Source organism: Hemicordylus capensis, chromosome 1, assembly GCF_027244095.1.
Source record: "Hemicordylus capensis ecotype Gifberg chromosome 1, rHemCap1.1.pri, whole genome shotgun sequence".
NCBI lineage: Eukaryota > Metazoa > Chordata > Lepidosauria > Squamata > Cordylidae > Hemicordylus > Hemicordylus capensis.
The window spans coordinates 144200915-144214589 of NC_069657.1; the positions used below are offsets into that span (position 1 = coordinate 144200915).

The 13675-nt window shown below is 42.2% G+C and overlaps 1 pseudogene; it reads left to right on the forward strand.

The window, feature by feature from the left end:
- Positions 1-5411: 5411 nt before the first annotated feature.
- On the forward strand, positions 5412-6356 carry LOC128326211 (olfactory receptor 1052-like; annotated as a pseudogene).
- The last annotated feature ends 7319 nt before the right edge of the window (positions 6357-13675 follow it).

The following is a 13675-nucleotide window of genomic DNA, read 5'->3' on the forward strand; positions in this document are numbered from 1 at the left end:
TGAAGGTCATTTTCTTATACTTATTGCTAGCATAGGTGGTCAACACTTGGCATTAATGAATTTGTATGGTCCAGTTATGGATTCTCCAGAATTAATACACAGTTGTTTTGCACATTCACACAGCTTGATTTTGATCATCTGATTATTGGTGCAGACCTGAATCAGACTATTGATCCCCTTCTTGACCACAACTCCCCCACCCCCCATCTAGACCATACTCTCAAACCCATACCATGCTTAAGGTTTACATGTCAGATTTCAATCTAGCAGACATATGGTGGATGCACAGGGGATGGAGGAATTTCCCCCCCATTTTAACAAGGGTTTCATTACATCATTATCCTGGGTTTGGGATACCTTTAAAGCATTTTTGTGTGGCCAGATCATTGTTTATTCTTCACACACAAAAAGGCAACACAGGGCTCAGATGATATCTCTTGAGAAGCAAGTTCAAGACTTATAGCAATAGCAATAGCACTTACATTTATATACCGCTCTATAGCCGGAGCTCTCTAAGCGGTTTACAATGATTTTAGCATATTGCCCCCAACATTCTGGGCACTCATTTTACTGACCTCGGAAGGATGGAAGGCTGAGTCAACCTTGAGCCCCTGGTCAGGATCGAACTTGTAACCTTCTGGTTACAGGGCGGCAGTTTTACCACTGCGCCACCAGGGGCTCTTAACCTTGTATGCACTATGTCCTTCTTCTGAGACATCTAGAATTTTACGCACAACTAAATATGAACTTACTAAGTCATACGTCTTAGAAATTGACTTTTTGTTGAATTGTACAAGGCAAAGATATTGGGAACAGGGGGGGAAAACAAGTAAACTTTTGGCTTCCAGATTGAAGCAGATAAAACAGCATAACACTATAACTTCTATACGCAATACTCAAGGCAATGTTTATGCAGACCCTGAATTAATAAACCAGCAGTTTTCTGAGTTTTACTCTACCCTGTGTATACTAGTAATACTAGTAATACATCTAGTATTGACGTGGATATAGATAGCTTTTTGAAACAGGTGCATCTTCCACATTTAACACAAGATCAAATCAATCTTTTAGCTGTACCTCTGTCTCTGCAGGGAATAATGATCACAACTAAATCCACAATTAAAGCCCCTGGGCTGGAAGGATTTTATGTGATGTTTTACAAGAAATATATTAGTTTGCTGGCTCCAGGCTTACTGGAGGTCTACAATGATGCTTTTTAAAATAAATACCTCCCTCCTTCTTTTAATGAAGCTTATATAACAGTTCTTCTTAAGCTCAGTAAAGACTCTGACTAGCTATAGACCTATCTCCTTGTTAAACGATGCTAAGATATTGACAGCTACATTGGCACACAGGGTGCAGACTATGCTTCGTATCTGTACAGACTGGATTTACGTCCAGTCATCAAGGATCAGAAACATCAGATTGTTTATTAGCTCTATCCTTGGAGAGGCAAGACTCAGCTTCTGAAACGGTTTTTAAATCCTTTGACACTTTGAGAGCTGAGTTTGATATATTCTCAAATGCTAGTTGGCACTTTATCCACCTAAAGCATTTATTGTCATGGCTCTTTGGTCCTGATGTGATTGCAGCTTCTGAAATTCCATCTTTATTATTAGATTTGGAACATTTATTAGATGTACTTAAGACTGTAACCTTACTCTATTAGAAACTTAGAGACATTGATAAGTTTGATATCAATCATATCCGAGATCTTTGGAATAATGACCTTCAAATCAATACTCTATTTTATTAAATCAATGGCAGGTCACATTGAAGGCAATGAAACGTGATGTTTTAGATCTCAAAATGCAGCTAATACAGGAGAAACTTTATTCCGTGTCTATTGGAAACCTCAGAAAATGTTTAATAAGGGATGGTTGCAGACTGCTACATGTTGGAGGTATAATTTGTAAGAAGGTATGCTGCTTATACATATGGTTGAATCCTGTCTGGTTTTCACACCGGTTTGGTTTGAAATTCATAAGACAGTCAAAATGACATTGCAATTATCATTGTCTGTTAAGGACATTTATGTTTTGTTGGGGTACATCCCCAGCACATGGAATTTAGCATTACGTCAAGAACTGTGGATTCTTTGTGCTTGGGGTGTTGCCAAAAGTATTATAATACTTACTTACTTAATTACTACAAACATTTATATACAAAATTCTCAAAGTGGTTTACAAAAAAATAATAATAATACATAAATAAGATGGTCCCCTGTCCTCAAAGGGCTCACAATCTAAACAGAAACATAAGGTAGACACCAGCAACAGCCACTGGAGGGATGCTGTGCTGGGGTTGGGTAGGCCAGTTGCTCTCCCCCTGTTAAATATAAGAGTATCACCACTTTAAAAGGTGTCTCTTTGCTCACTTAGCTGGAAGGATAAATTTACTCCTGAATTTCAGCTCTGGATTACTGATATGTGTTCTTTGTCTGCATTTGTCACCAAGGTAAAGAGGAAGAATTCTTAAAGATCTGGTCGAACTTCAATGAATTGTTTATGCTTTGAAACATAAGGCAAATATTCTTCAAGAAGGTGGGTTAAAACAACAACCCTTCTTTTTATCTCCTGTGTTAGTTGTATCCTATTATGTTAAAGGACTTTTTTCCCCTCCCACCCAACCCCCCTTTCCCTTTCCCTCTTTGTTATATTTACATGTATCATTATCATCCTTGATTATGTCTATATATTGTAACTATATTTCAAAGGAAAAGGGGGTGGGTCGGAACCAAAACCCTCCAGTTTGGCTTTATGTATGAACTGGGCTATAAATTCTTTATGGTATTCCTTTGTGAGAAACTGTCAAAAACAGTTTTGTTTAGGCAGAATGATGCAATGTTAGGGTAATCTGGAAATACTGCTGACAAGAGTTATTCTTTATTGGATATTCATTGGATGTAGACTGTGGTTTGAGATTTTATCTTATATCTTCTTTGTGTGATTCTTTGTGAGGGGGCATATTTGGGCTAGACAGTAGAAAATTTATTATTATTATTATTATTATTATTATTATTATTATTACTTCTTGTTTACACAGTCAGAAAGGTGTTATTGACTGGTTTGTTTTATCCAGACATCGAGTCCTTCCCAAGGACCTGGGATGCCAGAATTTTATTGTCAATTGTTATAGATATTGTCGCAGAATATAGGCTGTTTCCAGTAAAGCTGCTTTTTGTAATTAGCTGATGGTGATTTCTGTGGCCCCTATGGTGTTGAGGTGCTCTTCAAGGTCTTTTGGAACTGCACCCAGGGTGCCAATTACCACTGGGATTATTTTTGTCTTTTTCTGCCACAGCCTTTCAATTTCAATTTGTAGATCTTTGTATTTGATGGTTTTTTCTATTTCTTTTTCTTCTGTTCTGCTATCCCCTGGTATTGCTATGTGGATTATTTTAACTTGTTTTTCTTTCTTCTTGACTACAGTTATATCTGGGTTATTGTGTGGCCGATGTTTGTCTGTTTGTAGTCGCAGGTCCCATAATATTTTTACATCTTCATTTTCTTCAACTTTTTCAATGTTATGGTCCCACCAATGTTTGGCTACAGGTAGCTTCTATTTTTTGCAGATGTTCCAGTGTATCATCATCATCATCATCATCATTACATTTATATCCTGCTCTTCCTCGAAGGAGCCCAGAGCGGTGTACTACATACTTGAGTATGAATGTTTTCGCATCATTTGCAAAGCACCCCAACTCTCTCACTTCAACAGCCTATTGGGATTTGACCAATGAACCATAATAAATTAGAATATATTTTAAAATCTAATATTAACATTACCAACTTGTCCATGACTGAAAAATATCACAACCTTTCCTCTAGTGTGCATTACATCACCACCAGAGAATCTTTCAGGTAATTGTAATTTGGCTTGCAATGACTTCACAGTTCTAATTCAGCTTCACAGTGACTTAATGAATAGAAATGGATGCACCTTGGGTGTAAGACACTTCAGGGAGTAGGTACCAAAGCCAAAGCTTTCCTCAGAGGAATGGCCTCTCCTTCATTGTTTGAAGAAGATCACAGTACTGTCATGATAAAAAGCTCCTGGATCATCTGAAGTTGGTATTGCTCTGGCTTTCTGGAAGGATTTTTGCTATTGATTTCGCAAGAAAGCATCACGTTCTGCAATCAGAGTTACTTTTGAAGGAATAACAATGCTCCAAAAATGTAGAAGCAGTTGTAGTACAAGAAAACAAGTAAATTCAGATGCATTTTGGAGACTGGGACTATTATGAGAGGTTCCTACGATGGCAATTGTATAGCTGTTTGCTGATATTGCTTATGATAACATAGTTTAGTCACAAATGTCACTTCAGGAGAAGCTGTATAGTAAATTGCATTATTATCATTATTTCAAGGAAAGCAGTAAAAAGGATTACTGACTGGATCTTCAGGGAGCCATTGACCAAAGCTCTGCAGATACACCATGTATGCTGAAGCATACTATCAGCTGGAATTAGCCCTTGACAAATAGCTAGTGAGGAGTTAAGTAGTTCCTCCAAAATTTTTGATTCAAATTTTTCAGTACTGCTTTCCATTTTAGGAAGAATCAAACTGGCATGAGAGAAAGACAAACAGTTGCATATCATGTTTGGTTTGGACCTGACTGGAAGTGTTTGCAGATGTGGTGTGGATCTTTTGACTTCGCTCTAAAGTCTCAGTGAGCTACATGGACAAAATCTTGTTGCTCTCACCCCCACTGGTGACTGTAAGCAGTCAATCTGAGAAGGTTATTTTTGAACCCAGGTGATCTGTCTTCTCAATTTGGTGAGTTTATTGGTGCCATTGAGATTCTATGTCATTTATGTTTGTGCTGGTCCTTCTGACCATCCGGTTGCCTTGGCATGTCTCCCTGCTGGGACCCTTGATCATAGTCAAGGCTGTGATATGCAACTCTGGATGTTTCATTGCAAAGCACCCCAATTCTCTCTCTGCAACAGCCTATTTCTAACTACAGCTCTCCTTTCTGATATCATAGCATAGAAAAAACAAAGCTGTTGAAGCAGAAGAAATGTTTCTCACTCTAGACACTGTAGCATCCTCCCTTGACTACAGTTTGTGAAGCTTGCACAAACTGAAAGTGTTGGCAATGGCAGCAGAGTCTAGATGACACAATGCTGTCTTCAAACCTGAGGTTTCGGTGGTGAAACTCAAAGAAAACAGAAGGTTCCTATTCAGGTTTGTGGTCGAAAACCGACTCACGGTTCAGTGATGAAACCATGTGTTCATGGATTCGAATGATGACAATCTTCAACCTCTGGCACAGTGGCCTCCAGTTTGGCGTTATGTCCGAAGTCAGCCTTGGACTCAAACTCTTCTAAGCTGCTAATATTGCTAAAAGGAGAAGCAGTGTTGCTTCACTGACTATTCCATTCCTCTGATCTCAACAGTGGTACAATGATGCAAATAGTAAACAACACAGTGGTGACCGAGTTCCTGCTCATGGGACTGACAGACCTTCTACAGCTGAAGATTGTCCTCTTTGTGTTGTTCTTTGCTGTTTATGCTACCACCCTGGTGGGAAACCTGGGCATGATATTCCTAATCAGGTCCAGTCCTCAGCTCCACACCCCTATGTACTTTTTCCTCAGCAACTTGTCTTTCTTGGACATCTGCTATTCATCTTCTGTCACACCAAAGTTCCTAACTGACCTCTTGAAAGAAAAGGCAGTCATTTCTTTTGCTGGTTGTTTCACTCAGCTTTACTTTTATAGCGTATTTGCTACCACTGAATGCTACCTGTTGGCTGTCATGGCCTATGACCGCTATGTAGCTATATGCAACCCATTACTCTACTTAATCACCATATCTCACAAAAAGTGTGTCCAGCTTGTTTCTGTTTCCTATACTGCTGGGATTATAAATGCCTTGGTGCATACAGTGGCTGCAGCTAGATTATCCTTCTGTGGCCCAAATATAATTAAAACCTTTTACTGTGAAGGTCCTCCACTCTTTGCTCTTTCTTGCTCAGACATCAGTCTCAATTATCTGTTGATGTTTGTTTTGGTTGGGTTCAATATGATAATAACCAATCTGACCATTCTCACCTCTTACACCTGCATCCTGGTCACCGTATTAAAGATCCCCTCTGCCAAGAGCTGACAGAAAGCCTTCTCCACTTGTACCTCCCACCTCATGGCCATCACCATTCTCTATGGAGCTCTAAGCTTCATGTATACACGGCCCAGCTCCAGGAACTCTCCAAACTTAGACAAAATGGCCTCACTGTTCTACATAGTGGTGACTCCCATGCTGAACCCCTTGATCTATAGTTTGAGAAACCAGGAGGTAAGGAGTGCTTGCAGAAAAGTCCTAGGAAGTAAAGCTGTTTTCCAGCATGCATGAGAATATCTCTTTTTATTCCATTTTCTGTGGAGGTTATACTTTTGCTGATAGCAGTAATGTAGAGCTTCAGTTCTGAAAAGGAGCCCCAAGGGACACTATTTAAATCATTTTGCAGGGGAATGTGTCTAAGATGCCAACCGGTCCAGTAACCTTTTCAGAGAGTTCCCTTGCTGAGTTATAGAGGCAGGTCTCACAGTCAATGAGACCCGCCTGGGGAGGGTGAGCGGGGAGAACGGGGTTAGCCCACTCTCCCAGCACATGAGCAGACAGTCTGCTCTGGGCGGCCGAAGCAGCCGCCCACACCACTGCTGGCTCCATTATGGAGCCGGTGGGTGCTGGGGGAGTGGGGCCGATTGGCCCCTGGAAGCTCCAGCATGCCCTGAGCAAGTGTGCAGGGCATGCTGGTGAGACCCTTGGAGCCAGGAGGTGGCTTTTCGCCTCCCCTCCGGGGGTCTCTTCATAAGTAGCCATGGCACATGGCCGAGCTGCGGCTACTCACGATTTTTAAAACCAGGTTTGCAGAGTGCTCGCTCTGCAAACCCGGTTTAAGGGCATGGGTAGTTAGGTGAGTTACCCGCCTAGGAACCACCGGGCTCGCACCTGAGACTGGTGGTTCACACGATGAGATGAAATTGGGCTAGCCTCTGCTAGCCCAGTTTTGTCCCATCGTGTGAATAGCCTCATAGCTTTAGTAAATTTCTCAAGTCTTGCATGCTGAATTTTCAGGCTAACTTGGTTTTAAGGCCGTGGAGCTGCTGGACCGATTAAACCACTGTATTTCACTTGACAACAAGCTTTCTTCTATGATTAAGTTGCTGTATTACATTCAATAACAAGCTTTCCCTTGCTTCTGCTGAGATTAGTGGGCACGACATGAAGAAAAACAAAAATAGAATTAGATCTCCTTTAGAGGGGCAGCTGACATGTGAAAGAAGAAGCTGAAAAATTTAAAGATTGATCAATATTTAATACCTTTGGGAAATGTAATTACTGACCTACCTTTGGAAAATAGATACTCGGAACTAATTGATTTGTGTGAAAATATTACAGCTGAGCAGACACACGATGCCCTTTCGTCGCGTTGTAACGAATTGTCTACTGGTTTATTAAATTTGCCAAAAGCTAAAGGTTCTCCAGCTCTGCAGGAATTTTAAAGGACTTATAAGCATATTAATCATAATAGGCAGGAATCTTTGACCAACTCTCCAGAGGTGAAGCAGGTTCCTTTGGCATCTGTGGACAGTGACGCTCTTTTAAAAGCTTACAGTATTTCAGATGAGTCATTCCTTTTGGTTTTAAAGAAACTGTCAGTTCTGGAAACCTCTTTAGCCAAGGTCATAAGTCTCTTAATTCCTAAAGACACACATGGCAAGCTACAAGATTCAAGGAAGCAGCTGGAAGTTGACAAACAATTTTCAAGTTTAGTCCCAGAGAAGGAAACGGTTCAACTTAGGTCTTCTGGGGGAGGGAGTTCAATTTTTTTTTATTTTTTTATTTTTTTGAAAGAATGCTGCAGCAAAGATGGTGGCCCTTTCAATAGTATGGACCCCCCCTAAATAGACAAATAAATATTATGCAAGGATTTCGCTGAGTAAGGTGTTGAAATTTAACATTTCACAAGTGGATCTTGTGTCCTATCAAAGGCTTCTTAGTAGAAATTTTAGGACTATGAGGCTTGTTCTAACTTTTGGCAAGGATGTGATTCCGTAAGCTCTAATTAGAATGCGAGACTTTTTGGCCAGGTTTCAGATTTATCCACATAGAGTGTTTAAAATGCCTAAATCATTCTGTGTCCTGAAAAGTAAATAAAATCTGCTCTGTTGAGAAAAGGTTGTGCCAGATCTATAGTAGGATGTATATACCTATGCTGAAATTCCATGTTCAGGTTTCCTGAGGGAGGGGCTTTAAAGGTTTGAGGGCATGAGGCTCTAAATAGAGGTAACGGTTAACTGCCAAAAGAGGGACTGTGGGTTGGGGTGGGAGGTTAGGTGGGGTAGGTCCTCACACTCTAAAAGAAACTCGATATACAAAAGTGGCTAAGAGATAGTGAGATTGTTCTCACGGCAAGCCGAACCCAGCCTGGGGCAGCCCAGCCTGGGTTAGGCTGGTAGTGAGAAGCTGCAGGATCCTCATGGACCTTTCTGCTTGTCTAACTCTCTAATGTTAAGGGTGCGCTCCCACCCTTAACACTACTGCCAGGCCGCGTGTGTCTCTTTGGGCTGCGTTCAGCACAAAGAGACACAGACAGGTGCATAGAACACTCATCTGATGGGGGAATTTGCCAATGTCCCACGTTGCATTGTGGGATGCTCAAAAGCCTGAACAACAAGTTATGGCCTCAGACCCCTCCGTCCTGCTCCGTGCTTCATGGAGCTTCATGAAGCAGGGCTGCCTTTGTGGGAGCACAGATTCCAACCACCTCCCCCTTGATCATCTGTGGGGAAGGTAAGGCTACTCTGCCTTCCCCACCTGAGCCTGCCTGTGCACTGTGGTTAATATCAAACATTCAAAAGATTTAAAAATGTGTTGTTTTAGCACAAACTCTACGGCATGGGGGCATAGCAAGGTTGGAGTGGGCCCCAGGACAAAACTGAAGATGTGCCCCTGCCCTCCTGCCTTCTTCTGTGGTGAGGCAGAAGGGGGAGAGTGAAGAGCAAGGTGTTGCTCAGCTGATGAGCTCCTCCCCCTTAGCCAGTAGCCTCTCATCCTAACAAGCCACCAGGGGTATGCTGAAGGAAGAGTGGTGCCTGGTTGTGCTTCTCTCTCTTGCACTGCCGGTTAACCGTGCAGCTCTACCTAATAAATGGCCAGCCTGAAGGCAGTGCAGGAGAGAGAGGAGTAACCTTTGGTGCCTCTCTGGCTTGTTAGGATGAGCAGCTATTGACCTTAGGGGCCCAGGGACATTTGTCCTCCCTTGTTGAATTAGAGTTACACCCCTGCTTGGGCACCTATGAAAAAAGAGAGAAAAATCCTACATACTGAATTTTCTTACAAATATACCAATATTATGTTTAATTTCCAACTGGATAAACAGTCATTACTCTGCATCATCACAGCCAAAAGCTGAATGCCAAACTATATGTGATGTGTGTATCTGGAACTCCTGGCATCCATTTATTTTTCAAAGAGCGGTCATTGCTCTCTTCTTGACTGGGATTGGGGTCTGCATGCCTGAGGAAAAACTGAAAACTCCCATGGCCACAGTCCCTGAGTGGCTTTTTGAGAAGGAAAGATATATGTCAAGAATTCCAGTCATGATACTCCCTGAGTCTGAGATTCTTCAGAGGGCAAGTCCCAAAGTCACACATCATACATATACAAATAAATTCTCTAGAGAACAAATCTGCAAAGACAGTAATAAACTCCAGAGCACTTCTGTTCCTTGAGAAATCCTTCGCTTACATAGGCATAAGATAGTATGCACTTTACTATCCAACCCTTCAGGCAAGGGAGATTTGAATCTGAAAAGGAGGAGAAAAATGGTTGATTTCATAGATTGATTTCATTTTTATTTCATTCTGCTTCATTGTTGTCTTGGAAGCTTTCCTGAAGTTGCAGAATACTTGAAGGAGATCCCTAGAGAAGATACACAAACAGCAGCAGTAAGTGGGGACCATATGATGTTTCTCTGGTAGCTTTGTGCCCTTGTACAAGAGTAAGGGTTCCCAGCCTTAGGCACTGCAAAAGAGATTAAGTGGCCATTCGTTGGATCATTGTTTCAGGATCAAACATTTCCCCATTGTGTTCAAATATTTCTGCACAACCACATTAATTAATTAGTTAACTACCTGAACATGCTTGCTTAAAATACCAGATCCTATTGAAATGTGTAAAGGCAATTAGTTTACCAAGCAGAAAAGGGTCTTTTATGAGTGTGATGATCTCCAGTTTTTGTAATGGCTGACCAGCTCCAGACACTCTGCGGGGGAGACAGAATATCTAGATCCATTTCAATCAGGCGTTAGGCCAGGCTTTGGAACAGAAACTGCTTTAGTTGCCCTGTGGGACGACCTATGCAGAGAGAGCCACAGGGGGAGTGCAACCCTGCTAATTCTCTTGGATCTCTCAGCAGCTTTCAGTACCGTTGACCATGGTATCCTTTTGGATGTCTGGATGATTTGGGTGTGGGAGGCACTCTTTAGAGGTGATTCCATTCCTTCCTCATGGCCTGTTCTCAAAAGGTGGTGCTGGGGGATTACTGCTCAATCCCTTGGCAGTTATGCTATGGGGTTCTGCCACAGTTACTCATGCTCTGGTAACCTCTTGCTTAGATTACTGCAATGTTTTGTACGTGGTGCTGTCTTTGAAAACGATCCAGAAACTGCAGCTGGTACAAAATAGGGCTGCAAGATTATTAACTAGAACTGGACATTTTGAGTATATTACACCAGTGCTTTGTCAGCGGCACTGGCTCACAGTCCATTTCCGGGCCCAATTCAAAGTGCTAATTTTAACCTTTAAAGCCCTAAATGGCTTGGGACCAGGTTACCTGAGAGAGTGCCTTGCCCCATATGTCCCAACCTGGACCTTAAGATAGTCTTCGGAGGCCCTCCTCCAAGTGCGCCTGCCAAACGAGGTGAGGTGGGTGGCTACTAGGGAGAGGGCATTTTTAATGGTTGCACCCCGCTTATGGAATAGGCTCCCCAATGAGGTTTGCCTGGCCTCATCACTTTGTTCTGTTAGATGCCAGGTAAAGACCTTTTTGTTTACTCAGGCCTTTTAAATTCTGATTTTCAGATCTAATTTTATTTTTAACTAATTTTAAAATGAGTTTTGAAACTGCTTTGTATTGTACTTTGTATTTTCTTTTCTCCTCTTTTGTCTGTGGTTGAATGTATTATTATGTTTATTGTATATTTCAATCCGGTGTTGTGAGTCCCCCTAGAGAACAATTTGTTTTGGGGTGGCTAAAAAATTTATTGATTTATTGATTTATTGATTTATTGATTTATTGATTAAACAACTTTATCAATCAGTCAATCAATCAATATTATTAAATGATGAAGTGCATTTGATATAGCATCGCTTGAGACCTGAAAACAATAATAGGCTTCTCAGGGATTTGTTTATAACGGAAGCAGAAGTCGAGGGCTTTATGAGGAGATTTCAAAGTCAGCCATGTCAACCATTGTTTAGGACAGTGGTTCCTAAACAGTATTGCTCTGGGGACCACTTTTCTGGTTTGAATGTTTTTTCTGGCTCATCTATATTTTTATACTTTACAGCAATCAAATGGGTTGCTGCTTCAGTGTCTTCTGAATTGAACTAGATTTCTGAATTTGTTCTCTGTGTCTGGTTCCAGAAAACACGAGGAAGACTATGCATTCATATGATTACTTCTTTGAATAAGACCTAAGCAGCTCCCTCAACACTCTCAGCTTTTCCCCCAGGAGGTGACTACAACCCACTACGGTGTCCAGTTCGATTATTAAAAAGGATAGCCGCATGGTTGGCCCCTCAGTCTTGCCTTTGGCCAGTGGGACACAGTTTACTGGCCAACTGAATAAAGTATTGCCGCAGATGATGGCAAATAGTGGAAGCCCCTGGCCCAGCAAAAATAAAGTCATCTAACGAAGATACTATCTGCCTTCCATAAGAACTTAAGAACAGCCCTGCTGGATCAAGCCCAAGGCCCATCTAGTCCAGCATCCTGTTTCACACAGTGACCCACCAGATGCCACTGGAAGCCACAGGCAGGAGTTGAGGGCATGGCCTCTCTCCTGCTGTTACTCCCTGCAACTGGTACTCAGGTCAATCTATTCAGGTCTCCTAATGTTTTATTTTCTGTGTTATAAGACTTAATATAAGTTTTTATAATGAAAATATTTTTATAAAAAGGATCTTTGACATGTAATGATAACGTTGCTATGGCTACTGTTAGATTTAAAAATTGATTTCTCCTAAATGGTAGAGGCAACAGTTTTGCCTGAAACTTGGGTGTGAGGGGGTTGTAACTAGGTGCATTGTTCATAAATGTAGCCCATAGGGATGTGCACAAAACCAGTTAACCAGTTTGGACTCGAACCAAACAGAGCATGTTTGGTTTTGGCACCCCGAACGAGGGGCCCGGCCCAGGTCAGGGGTGCCAAGAACATTAAAATTATTTTTTAAAGGCAGACTTAATGTTGGGAATTCTCTCTGGTAAGAGATACCCTTCTATTACAGCAAAGTGCACTGAGGCACAACACAGTGGAGTCTGCCCAGGCAAGCGTGTATGCTGAGAGTAAAATAACTTGGAGCCAGTTCATAGTTCCAACTCAATATGAGGAGTCTTTATTAGTGAACTCCATTCTAGAAAGTAAAGTGGAGAGATACGATCTCTAATCTAGCTAGCTAGCTGGATGCAGATGGATTTTGCATCTCTGCAGACATGCTGCAGGGAGAGAGGAACATGAGTTTTGCAAGGGAAAAGAAAGGGAAGAGGAAGTGGCAGGAAGGAAGGAAATCCCTAAGAATAGCAATCTACATACCAAAGTGATAGTGTCAGAGCAGTAGAGAAGGGATGACCAATGTCTTGACCTTTCTAGCCCTCTGACTCATAAGAACATAAGAATATAAGAACAGCCGTGCTGGATCAGGCCCAAGGCCCATCTAGTCCAGCATCCTGTTTTGCACAGTGGCCCACCAGATGCTGCTGGAAGCCACAGGCAGGAGTAGAGGACATGCCTTCTTTCCTGCCATAACTCCCCTGCAACTGGTTCTCAGAGCGATCCTGCCTTTGAGACTGGAGGTGGCCCACAGCCCTCTGACTAGTAGCCATTGATGGACCTCTCCTCCATGAAGTTATCCAAACCCCTCTTAAAGCCATCCAGGTTGTTGGCTGTCACCACATCCTGTGGCAGAGAGTTCCACAAGTGGATCACGCATTGTGTGAAAGACTCACTAGTCTGTCCCCCACTGTCATTGAGACATGAGAGCGCAAACTCAGGGGCATAGCTATAACTGAGCAAAAGCGTTCAAAGAACACGGGCCCCCAGCTCCTGAGGGCTCTCCAGCTCCACCCCTCCTTATTTTCTTCATTATCTCCCTCACTCTGGGGGGTTGCCAGAGAGAGGGGTGAACACAGGCCCCCTCTCCCCTAGCTATGCCCCTGCGCAAAGTCCTTCACTTCCAGCACCCCCTCTTGATGTCTCATGACTCCGTTCACAAGATTCATTTTCTCTCTCTATTTTTCAAAGCAGGGTCTTGGTAGTGGCTTAGTGAGTAGATCTGCAGGCATCTCATTTGTTGGACAGCTTGATTAGTCCATTCTTCTGCAGATTTCTGACTACATGGTACTTCACATCAATATGCTTGGTACGCCTCTTTACATCTCCGCT